The sequence below is a fragment of the Zophobas morio genome, unplaced genomic scaffold (genome assembly GCF_036711695.1).
Source record: "Zophobas morio isolate AGI-343-1 ecotype UQ-CSIRO unplaced genomic scaffold, CSIRO_AGI_Zmor_V1 ptg000011l, whole genome shotgun sequence".
NCBI classification, from domain to species: Eukaryota; Metazoa; Arthropoda; class Insecta; order Coleoptera; family Tenebrionidae; genus Zophobas; species Zophobas morio.
In genome coordinates this window covers 1,358,724-1,371,631 of record NW_026972116.1, presented here as the reverse complement: position 1 = coordinate 1,371,631, position 12,908 = coordinate 1,358,724, and positions in this window count along the sequence as shown.

The window sequence follows — 12,908 nt, the reverse complement described above, 5'->3', positions numbered from 1 at the left end:
TTTTTCTTTGATTTCTCGGGCAATAGTGAGTTGCGTGCCAGTGTGGCTGACTCTTCAACATCAAAAGATACTCATGCAACATCATCTTCCAACATTTTTACCTCAAGAAACACCCAAAACACTTCAAACGTTGAAAAATTGAAAAATATTGCGTTGTTTGTTTGTATTTTCCATGACAACAAATTTATTGCATTAAAAGGGACTTGATACTTTATCATTCAATTAAATTTATAATGAAGAGTTTTTTTTTACCTAATCTTACAAAATCTTGTGTGCAATTTGATAGGAAAAGTGTCTTTCCACATTCACGACATGTTTTTCTCTCATGTCTAGAATGTGGGAAAATGTCACTTTTCCTATCTTATTGCACAAATAGCTATTTTTCAGGTTACCTCATTCAAACCCTGGTTTACTAAATCAGTGGCTAGCTGCGATTGGGGTTGACAATATTATCACTACATAGCACGGTGGTAGAAGTAAGGTGTGGAAACAAGCCGCTCCAATTTGTTGAATAAAACACGCATCCCAGTAGGCTTATTTACTACGAAATAGTATGCAGCACAGTATGTCCATCTATGTATTAACATTTCAACTTGTCAGTGTATTTATGAATGAATTAAGTGACAGATTCGTTGGAGGGAAAATAAATCACAGCACAACGGTTTGTGGTTGGTCCTTGGTGTGAATCGTGTGATTGGTGGATGATTCGACATTTGTGATTGGGTAATAAATGACATTGGCATAAATGTCAAAGATTTAATGCAGTTTTCTATTACTTAATTTCAACTGATCTCTCTAGACGTCGCTGCGGTGTGGACAGCGAATGACATATAATCCAAACCACGCGATTTGTGTTTTCTACCAATGATTTTGAGGAAAGTTATGAATGAGGTTTCCACACCTTACTTCTACCACCGTGCTACATAGTATAAAACAAAGTCGCTTTCCGCTGTCTGTCCCTATGCATGCTTAGATCTTTAAAACTACGCAACGGATTTTGATGCGGTTTTTTCTAATAGATAGAGTGATTCAAGAAGAAGGTTTATATATATAATAACAACCATTATACCGGGTGTCTGGAAAATGGCGGATTAACTCTCCGCTACGCTCTTCTTAACAATCAATTGGTGAGTCTGGGAAAAATAGTAAAAAAAATCCTTCTCACATTTTGGTGGAGTTATAATGATTTTAAAATTGGTTCTTTTGCTACGTTTAACAACTAAGCAACTCATTCATTATCAGAATACCTAGTAGTAAAACTTTTAGTTAATATTTTTCTCCTTCATGACCATGTTTAATTACCATTTCAGTTAGAATGCACAAAGATATGGTTGTGTTGTTTTTGTAATAATTTGATAAAATTCCATTTGACAACAATGTTTACCTGATATAAAGCGAAGGTGGATTTCAGTCAGCATCGTTACTAAGAAACCAGAAAGTAAGCGAGAGGTATTCACGCATTAGGTGTGTACAGTGTTGCCAATTTTACGTTTATAAAATCACGTTTTTTTCGTTATCTATAGTCTTTGCCATTTCTATTGAAACACCACTTGTTAATCGTAAATTTGGCAACGTTCATATTCAGACAATTTTCTAACTAAAAGCCGTTGTCAATCAACTGAACGCTGCTACCAATTGCTAAATTTTAAGCAAAATCAACAGGTGGTATTTCAATAGAAATGGCAAAGACAATACATTATAAAGATTTTTTTTATTATTTTTTTGGGACTCCCAAAACCCCCGTATATAACGTACTGAAGAGTTAATCCGCCATTTTCCAGACAGCCGGTATAGTAGAGAAATACTATTATTTTTGAGGTTTCTAATGTGATGTCTTAAATAATTACATTTTTTCCGCTTACATTGCAAACGCAAGCTGAACCCTTCGAGATTTATCAAAATAATGTACTAAGTATTGTACACCTTGAAAAGGTCTACAGAAAACTCCCCGATGGTATATGTCTATCTCTTATGGATAACCCACAATAACATTGTTTTACTCCGAATTTAACGCGTGCGAAGCCGCGGGCAAAAGCTAGTAATTAATAAATGGTCCAGAATATGTTCCAAGCATTTTGAAGCGAGTTGTCCGACTCTTTCGAACAACATTTGCTCGATCTGGACATGGTTCTAACCCGCCTGGGTGACGCCAAATTAACTGTCAACCTAGAGAAATCCTTTTTTCTGCAGAGAGAGGTCCGCTTTCTGGGTCATGTTTTGTCGTCAAATGGCATTGCCACCGACCCTGACAAACTCAAGGCCATTCAAGATTTTCCGACACCCAAAACCCAAAAACATCTGAGAGCCTTTCTGGGTGTGTGCGGTTAGGATTATAGATGATTCAGTGATCGCTATAGCGACTGCATCGCTCCACTCACTCGCTTGCTCCGCAAGGGTATCTGTTGGATTTGGTCTGCCGTTGAGCAAGATGCTTTCGAGCAAACAAAGCGACTTTTCCTCGACACTGTCCTGTTGAGATTTCCAGACTTTGATAACATTTTCTATCTGCAGACGGATGGTTCTGGTGTGGCTCTGGGCGTAGAAGTATACCAACTCCTCGAGGACGGCGAGCACGGTGTTATCGCGTTCGCAAGCAGAATTCTGCGAGGTCCGGAGTTGTTATACACCGTCACTGTAAAGGAACTTCTGTCGATCATCTTCGGATTGCAGAAGTATCGAACAATTCTTCTACGGCGTAAATTGGTTATTCGCACCGCTCATTATGCTCTCAAATTTCTAAAACAATGCCGACTGTTGAATGACCGTCTCACTCGTTGGTCCTTGCTTCTGAACGAGTTCGACTACGAAGTTGAACACATTCCAGGGAAACAAAATGTCGTCGCTGACACTTTTTCGAGTTATCCCGCCGAAAGCAGTGGCATTCCCATTCGTTCTCATAACTCTCCTGTAGTAGCCATATCATCCGGGAACGAAATCGACGTCATTTCAGCCCTCTTCAGCACTTCTGGTCTGAAGGACCTTGCCAAACATTTCGGCAATATGAGAGAACTCCAACTTGAGGACGAATTTCTCGGACCACTGTTTCGTGCGAAACTTCAAGGAAAGGACCATTTCCAAACGAACCGTTTTTATCATTTGATGAAAATCCATCAGGATGTTCTCATCTTTTTCCACCCGTCTGACGGCCGCCCGAAACTGCCCCTTCCCGAAAACCTAATCGACGATGTTATTCAAAGTTTCCACGAACAGTATGGACATTTTGGAATTTCTAAGATTTTCTTCTTGATCCGTCGGCACTTCTTTTTTCCAAAGATGCGACTCCGAGTTGAGAGGATTGTCAAATCTTGTGACCACTGCCAAACGTCCAAGTTTCCTAAAGAGGGCTTTTAGGAGAAATGGACTCCTAGATCAGTGAAAAACCCGGTGACCTTGTCACCGCCGACTATTATGGACTCCTTCCACAAAGTCGTTCCAGAGTCACATACATTTTCGTTGCGATCGATGCTTTCTCCAAATTTGTCAAACTCTACCCACTTCGCCGAGCTCAGGCAAAGATTTCTGTCAAAAAGATCGTTGGAGATTTTCACCGAACGCTTCCGGTCAAAGTTGTTCTGAGTTATCATGGGACCCAATTCCAATTAAAACATTGGCAGGACGCCCCGAAACACGTATTTAAGCATTTTCGGAGATTTCACCCCAAAGGGGGTGAAAAGTGGTGTCTAAGTTTGGGCGGCTAAGTTTGTATAGGAACAATATTTCTACTATAAATTGAAATTTTTACGGGAAACTTGGTATGAATGTTCTTCAACACAAATAATGAAACCCGTCTTTAAGCATTTTCTAAAATTCATCCCCTAAGGGGGTGAAATGTGGAGACTAAGTTTGTATGAGAAAATATTTCTATTGTATATTTACATTTTTACGTGAAACTTAGTATTAATGCTTTTCGACACAAATAATGAAACACGTATTTAAACATTTTCCGAGATTCAACCCCAAAGGGGGTAAAAAACGGTGTGGCTAAGTTTGTATGAGAAAAATATTTTTATGGTGATGTTTACTTAAAACTTGGTATTAGTACTCTTCACCACAAATAATAAAACAGATATTTAAACATTTTTCCAGATTTGTGTGGGAATATTTCTATTGTAAATTTAAATTTTTACATGGAACTTGGTATTAGTGCTTTTAAAGGCAAATAATGAAACACGTATTTAAGCATTTTCCGAGATACAACCCCTAATGGGGTGAAAAGTGGTGACTAAGTTTGTATGGGAAAAATATTTGTATTGTAAATTTAAACTGTTACGTGAAACTTGGTATTAATGCTCTTCAATACAAATAATGAAGCACGTATTTAAACATTTTCCGAGATTCAACCCCAAAGGGGGTGAAAAGTGGTGGCGAAGTCTGTATGGGAAAAATATTTCTCTTTTAAATTTTTACGGGGAATTTGGAAGGGTATTAATACTCTTCAACACAAATAATGAAACACGTATTTCAGATTGTTTCGAGATTCCACCCTTTAAAAGATGAAAGGGGGTGACAAAGTTTTCATGAGCAAACATTTTTTCTGTCGATTTTTACTGGAAATTATATTAATGTCCTTCAGCACATTTTTTACTTGAAGGTTGATAATAATGCTCTTCAGCACAACGAATCGTCTACGCGAGCGAAGCCTTTTTACACATTTTCTTTGAATATTTTCAAGCCCGATTTTTTGACAATTGTAGCGAGGAAACCATACCAGTGTACAATACTCAAGCCGAGGGCGTACAAGGGAACTATATAAACATTTCAAAGATTTGGTGTCAGTCAATTTTTTGCATGTCCTCATAACAAAAAATCCTAGCATTTTTGATATTTTCTCAACTAACTTAACAACATGGATATTGAAATCTAATCTTGTATCAAATGTAACTCCCAACTCTTCCACACAGCTTTCCCTAACTATAAGCTTACCTTCCAGTAAATAATCACATAAAACCGGATTAATGTCTCTTGTAAACGTTATAACAACATATTTAGCCACATTCAGAGGTATATTATTTAGTTCACACCAGTGTTGCAAAATGTTAAGTTTATTTTGTAGAATACGACAATCTTTAACAGTTGTTACTCCCCGAAAAATCTTTACATGATCAGCAGATATTAGTGCACAAGATTTGAGTGTATGTGCTAAATCATTAATGTCCATATGAAAAGTAAAGGGTCCAAATTTGAACCACCTGTTTTCTACTCGACAAATATAAACTAAAAAAATTGACTAACTTATGCGAAAATCCCATTTTTAATATTTTCTCAAGTAGTAATACATCAGATATAGTTTGTGTCATTAGAACTAAATTTGTTAATTCCTTAATTGTAATTCAGAAAGCGTCAGTTGTAATTCAGTCAGTTTATTGTTTCCGAGAAAGTATCAATTGTAATTCAAAAAACGCCAATGTTATTTCAGTCAATTTTATTTAATCTGATGAGAAAATATCAATTGCAACAGCTCATGAAAAGAAAATATATGTATAGCATTTGTAATACAACGTCTCAACAATGAAAAATTACAAACATAAATTAAATAGGTAAAACAATTACATAAACACATTAACGGCCAACTTGCTCCAATGTTAATGCTGCAGCATGGTGAATGGTGTGTTGTGCAGCTCGAGCACAACACAAGCAGCTTAACAAGTTTTTGCAGCGTCAATTATTTCTTCTAAATATTAGTCTTTGTCCCACTACGCCTGGGGGAGCCACCACAGGAATGTGAAAATGGATTTTACCCATATATCTAATAGTAAACTATTGGATATATGATTTTACCACACATTTTGATTTTAGACCAAATGCTGTCAATTGAGTTTAACATCTCAAAAGAGATGCTTCTGTATCGTTTATTGCTTCTTCAAGTGAAGCATGACATGGGGCATTGCCACAGACCAGAACTAGGTCCGTGATTTCTTTGCCCCTAATTTGCAACCTGTTCATTAGCCAATACCGCTGTGAATCACCCTCTCCTGCGCTCCATTAGTAAAGTAAACTCATTTGACATACACCTGTTAAAACTTTTATGACTTAAGCGGCTTAAGCAAACCACCCATATAAGTCAAACTGGCTATTGTATTACTTAACTCAGTTCACAGCTACCGTGAGGTTTTTTTTTCTCTGAACATAGGAACAATGTTAAGTTGGTTGCATACCTGCTTGTAATAGCACATTATTGATATCTATACTGTGGTAATAGATTGACTTGGACTTTTAAAATCTGAACATAAATATCTAATCGAGATTAAACAGTTGAAAACGCGTGATCAGTGCGTGTTCAACTGCCTATTGTTCGACAAATTTGGTGGAGGGTTTTTCCCAAGCCAGTTTTACACTGTACCGATATTTCATTGCCGGTGCGTTTCATTGTTGACTCATCCCTTGCGTTGTGTTTTCTCCTTGGTTCCGTGGCTTGTGTTTTTGCTTGTTTTTATACTTGTGACCGCCATCAAGTCGAATGTTGGAAACATTATTTTGTCAAAATCAGAACTTAAAAGTTCTCTAAGGGCCGGTTTATCAATGCTCAGTTAAAAGTGTCTGTTAAGTAACTGTCAGATAAGGATAACTAGCAGTTAACGGAGGTAAAGTGTTTATCAATGCACGATGTTTCTTCCAGTTTCGTAGCTCGAAGTTTAGCTGTTACTCTCTTAAGTTGGTAACGCTCACCCCACTGGAAATGAGTTGTGATTGGTCAGTTCAAAACTACCCCGACTTTGAAAGTTCCATCAGATTCGATCCGCATTCGGTATTCAACGATTGTATATCGCGTTTCACGTGATCAATCATGAAAAAGCAAAATTTAGCATTAGAAAAAAAGTATTGGAAATTAAAAATGAAACAAGTAGCTACACCTATAAATAAATACAGAGAGATCGAAAAAGAAATTAGTCAAAGTTGGCCATGCACGAAAAGGCGTTTGTCTTAGTTTAAAATATTTTTTTATTAATCGTCACGTTGACAAAAGTAATTTGCACTGTTATCAAACGAAATTAAAGCTTTTTTGTTATTAGAATCTTCAGAAATGGGATAAATTTTAAATAAAATTGGAAAACGGTGATTTAATTCATTCTTATGTGTTTTAAAAGTAGGCGTCATAATTCTAATTTTAAACTGTCAATTTGACATTTAATAAAAAAAATTAAATTACCCTACCACCGTGATTACGACAAACGGCTTGTCGTGCATGGCCTACTTCGATTAATTTCTTTTTCGATCTCGCGGTATTATTAGATAGGTTTTTAATTTTTGGTACCTACATTAGACCTGGAAAATAATCGGCTAATAATAAGTGTTTTTCTCATCTTTTCTCTGTCAATTTGTTGCACAACATAAGTCCTCATCAAAATATTGTTAAATTCATAACAGATTTATTTGGATTTGTTAGGTTATGTTCCCACTAACTGGTGGATAACGTTTTAACTGACAGTTTGACCTGTCAGTTAATTTATCAGGCACTTTGACCACCAGTTTTGAGCTAGCGGATAATGATAAACAGGTTAACTCACAGACAAGCTTTAACTGCCAGTTACTTTAACTTAACTGCGCATTGATAAACCGGCCCTAAGTAACCTCATTTGACATACACCTGTTAAAACTTTTGTGACTTAAGCGGCTTAAGCCAAACCGCCCTTATAAGTCAAACTGGCTATTGTATTACTTAACTCAGTTCACAGCTACATTATGCCAACAATGGACAGTAATAATCTTGCGGTTCGGGTCCACAAAGCTTACAATGGCCAGTTTGACTTATAAGGGTGATTTGGTTTAAGCCGCTTAAGTCATAAAAGTTTTAACGGGTGTATGTCAAATGAGGTTGCAGTACAAGTTCCGCAGCTGAAATTGCTCCTATCAGGTGGACGTTGGGACCTCAGTGTTTTCGTTTTATGATTTCGATATTATTTACAGCAGTTCTACAGAGAGGACGTACTTGGTGAGGTCCACGGGTCAGGTCTACTGCGCGGTTGCAGACAATTTGTATAGAATAAGTGTCTGCAGGGTGACAGACATGTGGGACCGATTTTCGGAGCATGGGCACCCTACATATAATACAGTTATCTTTTAAATTAAATTCTTTTGTGACAAATCTATACAGGGTTAGTCACGAGAAAATTATTTCTGAAAATTATTTTTATGCAACCCAAAATACTAATAACGTGTACCACTTGATACTAACTAAATTTAAAATGAAGTGCTTAATCCATGGTTGCTTTGACTTTGGCACTTTTGGCAGTGTCATTTTGACAATTCCGGAAAGGAGGTTACGCTAGTGTCCATGGTCGTACCGCAGCCACTCGAAGATAGACTACGCTGGCGCCGCTAATAAATTTGTTAGGGCTTGCTTCGAGTACCTCTTGATTTTAGAGTTAGTTATGAGAGAATTATTTCTAAAAATTACTTTTACGATATTTTATTCAAAGGATACAACGTAAACTTGAAAGAGTAATTAAATAATTTAACTACTGCAACAACTGTTGAAAATGTTGGCATGTTGGGGGGATGCTACGGTGTTTTTGTAAATAGGTGCTCGAAGAGGCTCAGAGGCTACAGATTTGTAATTCGAAGAGGCTCTAGTTGACGCAGAAATGGTGAACTAACACATGCTCATTAGCGGGGAAAAATATTGCTAGAGTACTTACGTCTTCAGAAGTGCGCAGATTGAGAGAGGTACGTCGATCCAATGGGGTTGCAGAGCGAAGTACACGATGAAGAAGAATGTAAAAATTAACTAACCTCAAACGGACACTGCCAAAGTCAAAGCAATCATGGATTAAGCATTTTGTTTTAAATTCAGATAGTATCAAGTTATACGGGGTATTGGTATTTTGGGTTGCGGAAAAATAATTTTCTCGTGACTAACCCTGTATTAATAAAAATGAATCGCCGAAATGTATGTACGCTCATAACATCAGAACGCCCGCACCGAATTAGACGATTCTTTTTTTTTACGTGTACCTTATTGTCAGGACAAGGTTTATATGTAAGAAAATTTATAAAAAATAAGACGGCTAAAAGATTAAAAAAAAATAAAAATTTTGCATGGGAATCGCCACTTCGAATGAATTTGAATAGTTGGCGTTCCTGACGGACCTGTCGCCTAACTGACGTGTCATACAAAACTATTTCTTCCGTGCGATTGTGAAAAGTATGATTGCATTTCAAGTCGTTGTTTGTTTTTTCGTAACAAGAAACGTCGTTTATTTTAAGAAAAGTGTTCGTTAAAATGAATTTAGTTACGCATTGCGAAAGTTTCTTATTAATTTTGATCTGCCATTCTATTTACGTATATTCACTTTGTTGGTTTCGACAAAACCTCAAACTTTACCGTTATTCGAGGATTTAATTTGAAGTTTTCAATATTTTAAAATCTCAAGACACAATTTACAGATTTGATTGACTGTGAAAATAATTTTGTGTCGTTTTATGAAGTTCATTACAATACCGAGAAGACGACAAGCTGACATAAGTCCACGAAGTCAATTAAATGTGCGACGAACCACCTAAGGTGCAAATCGCGATGATTTATTTCATGGGTAATTCGGATACGGAAGTTGATCAGCATTGTGCTCATTATCAACATCATAGTCAAACATTGAAGCGAGACATTGGACGGTATGAATAAAACTGAGTAGATACTCATATTCGAAGTACGAAGTACATACCTACTTCATTATTACTCTTATATACCTGAGCATCTACCCGATGTACTGTGTATCTACTTGCAAACATTGTATCTCCCCGGACACAAATTGAACATTTACGTGTTTTGTGAGCATTTAATCCAAAAATGAGCATCGGCGTGGCAAATGACTATTTGTCCTTATAAATGATAAATTAGTAAATGTAATATATTTTTTTTTCCTTAAGAATATAGAGTTAACAAAGTTAGTTGAGTTACAAAAGTCTCTTTTGCTCCACGTTGGCCACCAACGAGCGATTTTCATGATTTTTGTGAAACTTTGCTGGTTTTGAATTTGAATTTTCTGTCCTCGATAGTTGATGCTCAGCAAGAACCACGGGAAGGTCTGGAGCAGATCTCGCTAGGAAAGGAGAGGGCTAGGAATTGTTAATGAGGGATAGAACGTTATACAGTACAATACAACGGAAATAAAATACAGGTACCTACAATCTAGCTACAACACAGAATACACTACAGATACAGATACAATTCAGATACAATACAAATGCAAAGTTAGTACCCAATACACCACCGGAAGAAATTGCACCAAAAATTGAGAATGTTGCAAAATGAAAACCCAAGCAAGCACACCGATGGAACTCGGGACGAAATCTATTGGTCGCAGCGCTCACACGCCCAAGGGAGAACGCAGCCGCATAAATCCAAGGTCGTCTTACCTCATTCTCAAAGAACGATGCAACCCAGCGTCTAAGGGCCAAAAGAACCCCCCCAGGCCAAAGCGTCTGACGACATGGAGAATTCAAACCCGGAACCAAAAAATGCACTGTTGCAAAATTAATACCCAAGCAAGCACACCGATGGAACTCGAAACGAAATCTATAGGTCGCAGCGCTCACACGCCCAAGGGAGAACGAAGCCGCATAGATACAGGGCCGACTGACCTCATCCGTTTAGGATGATGAACCTCATCCGTTTAGGATGATGACCCAGCGTTTAAGGGCCAACAGAACCCCCCCCCCCCCCAGGCCAGAGCGTCTGACGACATGGAGAATTCAGTCTCGGAACCAAAGAATGCACTGTTGCAAAATTAAAACCCAAGCAAGTGCATCGTGAAAACAAAGCATTTGCACCACTGGAGCTAAATTGGCAAGACCCAAGTTAAGTTAGTAACACATAAAATATACAGTACAAAATGCTTCAATTACAAAAGTTACAATATACAAATTTCTCCATGTTTGCCACCAAAGAGCGATGACTTTGCTCGCTCGTTGCTGTTGCCCAGCAAGAACCAAACAATACGAGGAGGTCTGGAGTGCGTCTTGCCATTAAAAGAGAGGACTAGGGTTTGATAGCATGGGTGAAACCCACCGTATTTTGTAAATTTGGACGCTGTAGTTTAAAAATCATGCATACGGTATTTTGTGGATTATGAACGCTGTACTTTGTATATTCTAAAGCCGTACTTTATCAGTTCTGAATCCATGTTATTAACAACAAATTTCAAAAAAAATCGGGCATTTTTGGAAAAATATCCACTTTCCTTCGTGTTCACAGCACTTAACACAAAACATTTTCGCTAATATTTATTAACAATAAATTAGAAATTCGCGAACACGTACTACTTTTAACCTAAAACGGAGCTCCAGTCTTGCTGCTACCAGACCGGAATCAAAACTGAACACAAAGGATCGAAAATGTGATCTTTTATCAGGTAGCTCACGTGACAGTGACGTCATCGTACGTCACGATGAGATTGCAAAAATTATTTTTCATATTTTGGCCGAGAAAATGCACATTTTCGGGGATAATTTAACAATGTTTAAACAAATTGATTTGTTTTTAATAATTTAATTTTTAGGAGAACGAGTTTCGGTTTAATTATCATATATATTTATGCTTACCATATTTAAACATTATAAGTGATATTAATTATGTTTAAAATTTATTTATTTATATCGTGAAGATGTATAGCTTTGATCAACCGATTTCAATCGGTTCGAAAATTTTCCCAAAATTCAAACAAACTCGAGTGAACGAATCACGGAATCCGATAAATTAAAACTGAAGTCGTACTTACCCTGTTGTCGGTCCTTTTCGGAAAAATATTCATTTTCGTTCGTGTTCACAGCACTAACACAACATATTTTCCGTAATATTTATTAATAATAAACTTGAAATTCGCTAAAACGCTCCACTTTTACGCCAAAATGACGCGACGATCTTGCCGCCATCAAACAGAAATTAATACTGAACACAAAGGACCGCGAAACGTGACCTTCGGACAGGTAGCTCAGGTGACAGTGACGTCATCGTTCGTCACGATGAGATTGCAAAAATTATTTCTCATATTTTGGCCGGGAAAGTGCACATTTTCGGGGATAATTTAACAATGTTTAAACAAATTGATTTGTTTTTAATAATTTCGGGCTTTTAAGATAACGAGTTTCGGTTTAATTATCATATATATTTATGCTTATCATATTTAAACATTATAAGTGATATTAATTATGTTTAAAATGTATTAATTTATATCATGCAAATGTATAGCTTCCATCAACCGACTTCAATCATTTCGAAAATTTTCCCAAAATTTAAACATTGTCGAGTGAACGGATCACGGAATCCGATAAATTAAAACTGAAGTCGTAAGATAATTAACTATTATTTATGCATAAATTGTGCAGTGCGTTCTTTCTAACATTGGCCATAGGGATTCCCATCTCAAGGTGTCTACCCCATACTAACTTATATTTTGGTGACTCGATTTTTGCCTTGATGGTTGAACACTGTCACTGTTTTCCGTTTTTGTTGTATCGAGATACTACTTGAGCATCAACTGTTACCTACTGAAGTATTAGCATCATCTAGAAAAACTAGAAATATTTTGATTTGATATTCGAGTAGATCCTTCGTATTTCGAGTATGAGCATCTACTGAGTTTTATTTATATCAACCATTGTCAAAATTTGATCGAACGTTGTTTCGGCAGAACTTCCTTCGCACCAAAAGTATAATGAAAGATATTCATCATTGTTGAGTCGAGTCTTTTCTTCACACAATTTTGTGATGACCTAATCAACAGTTACGATCAACACGTATACCACCTTGGATTGGTGCAGTGTAATACTAAAAATAACTGTATTGTATTCCCAAAATTATCTGCGAAAATCGAGTGGGCCGTTCCATCAATTTTTTGGGGGGAATAAGTAAATATTCTTAACAATTTACCATGCTTACAATAACTTTAAAACGTCTGCAAGATCTCAAAGTA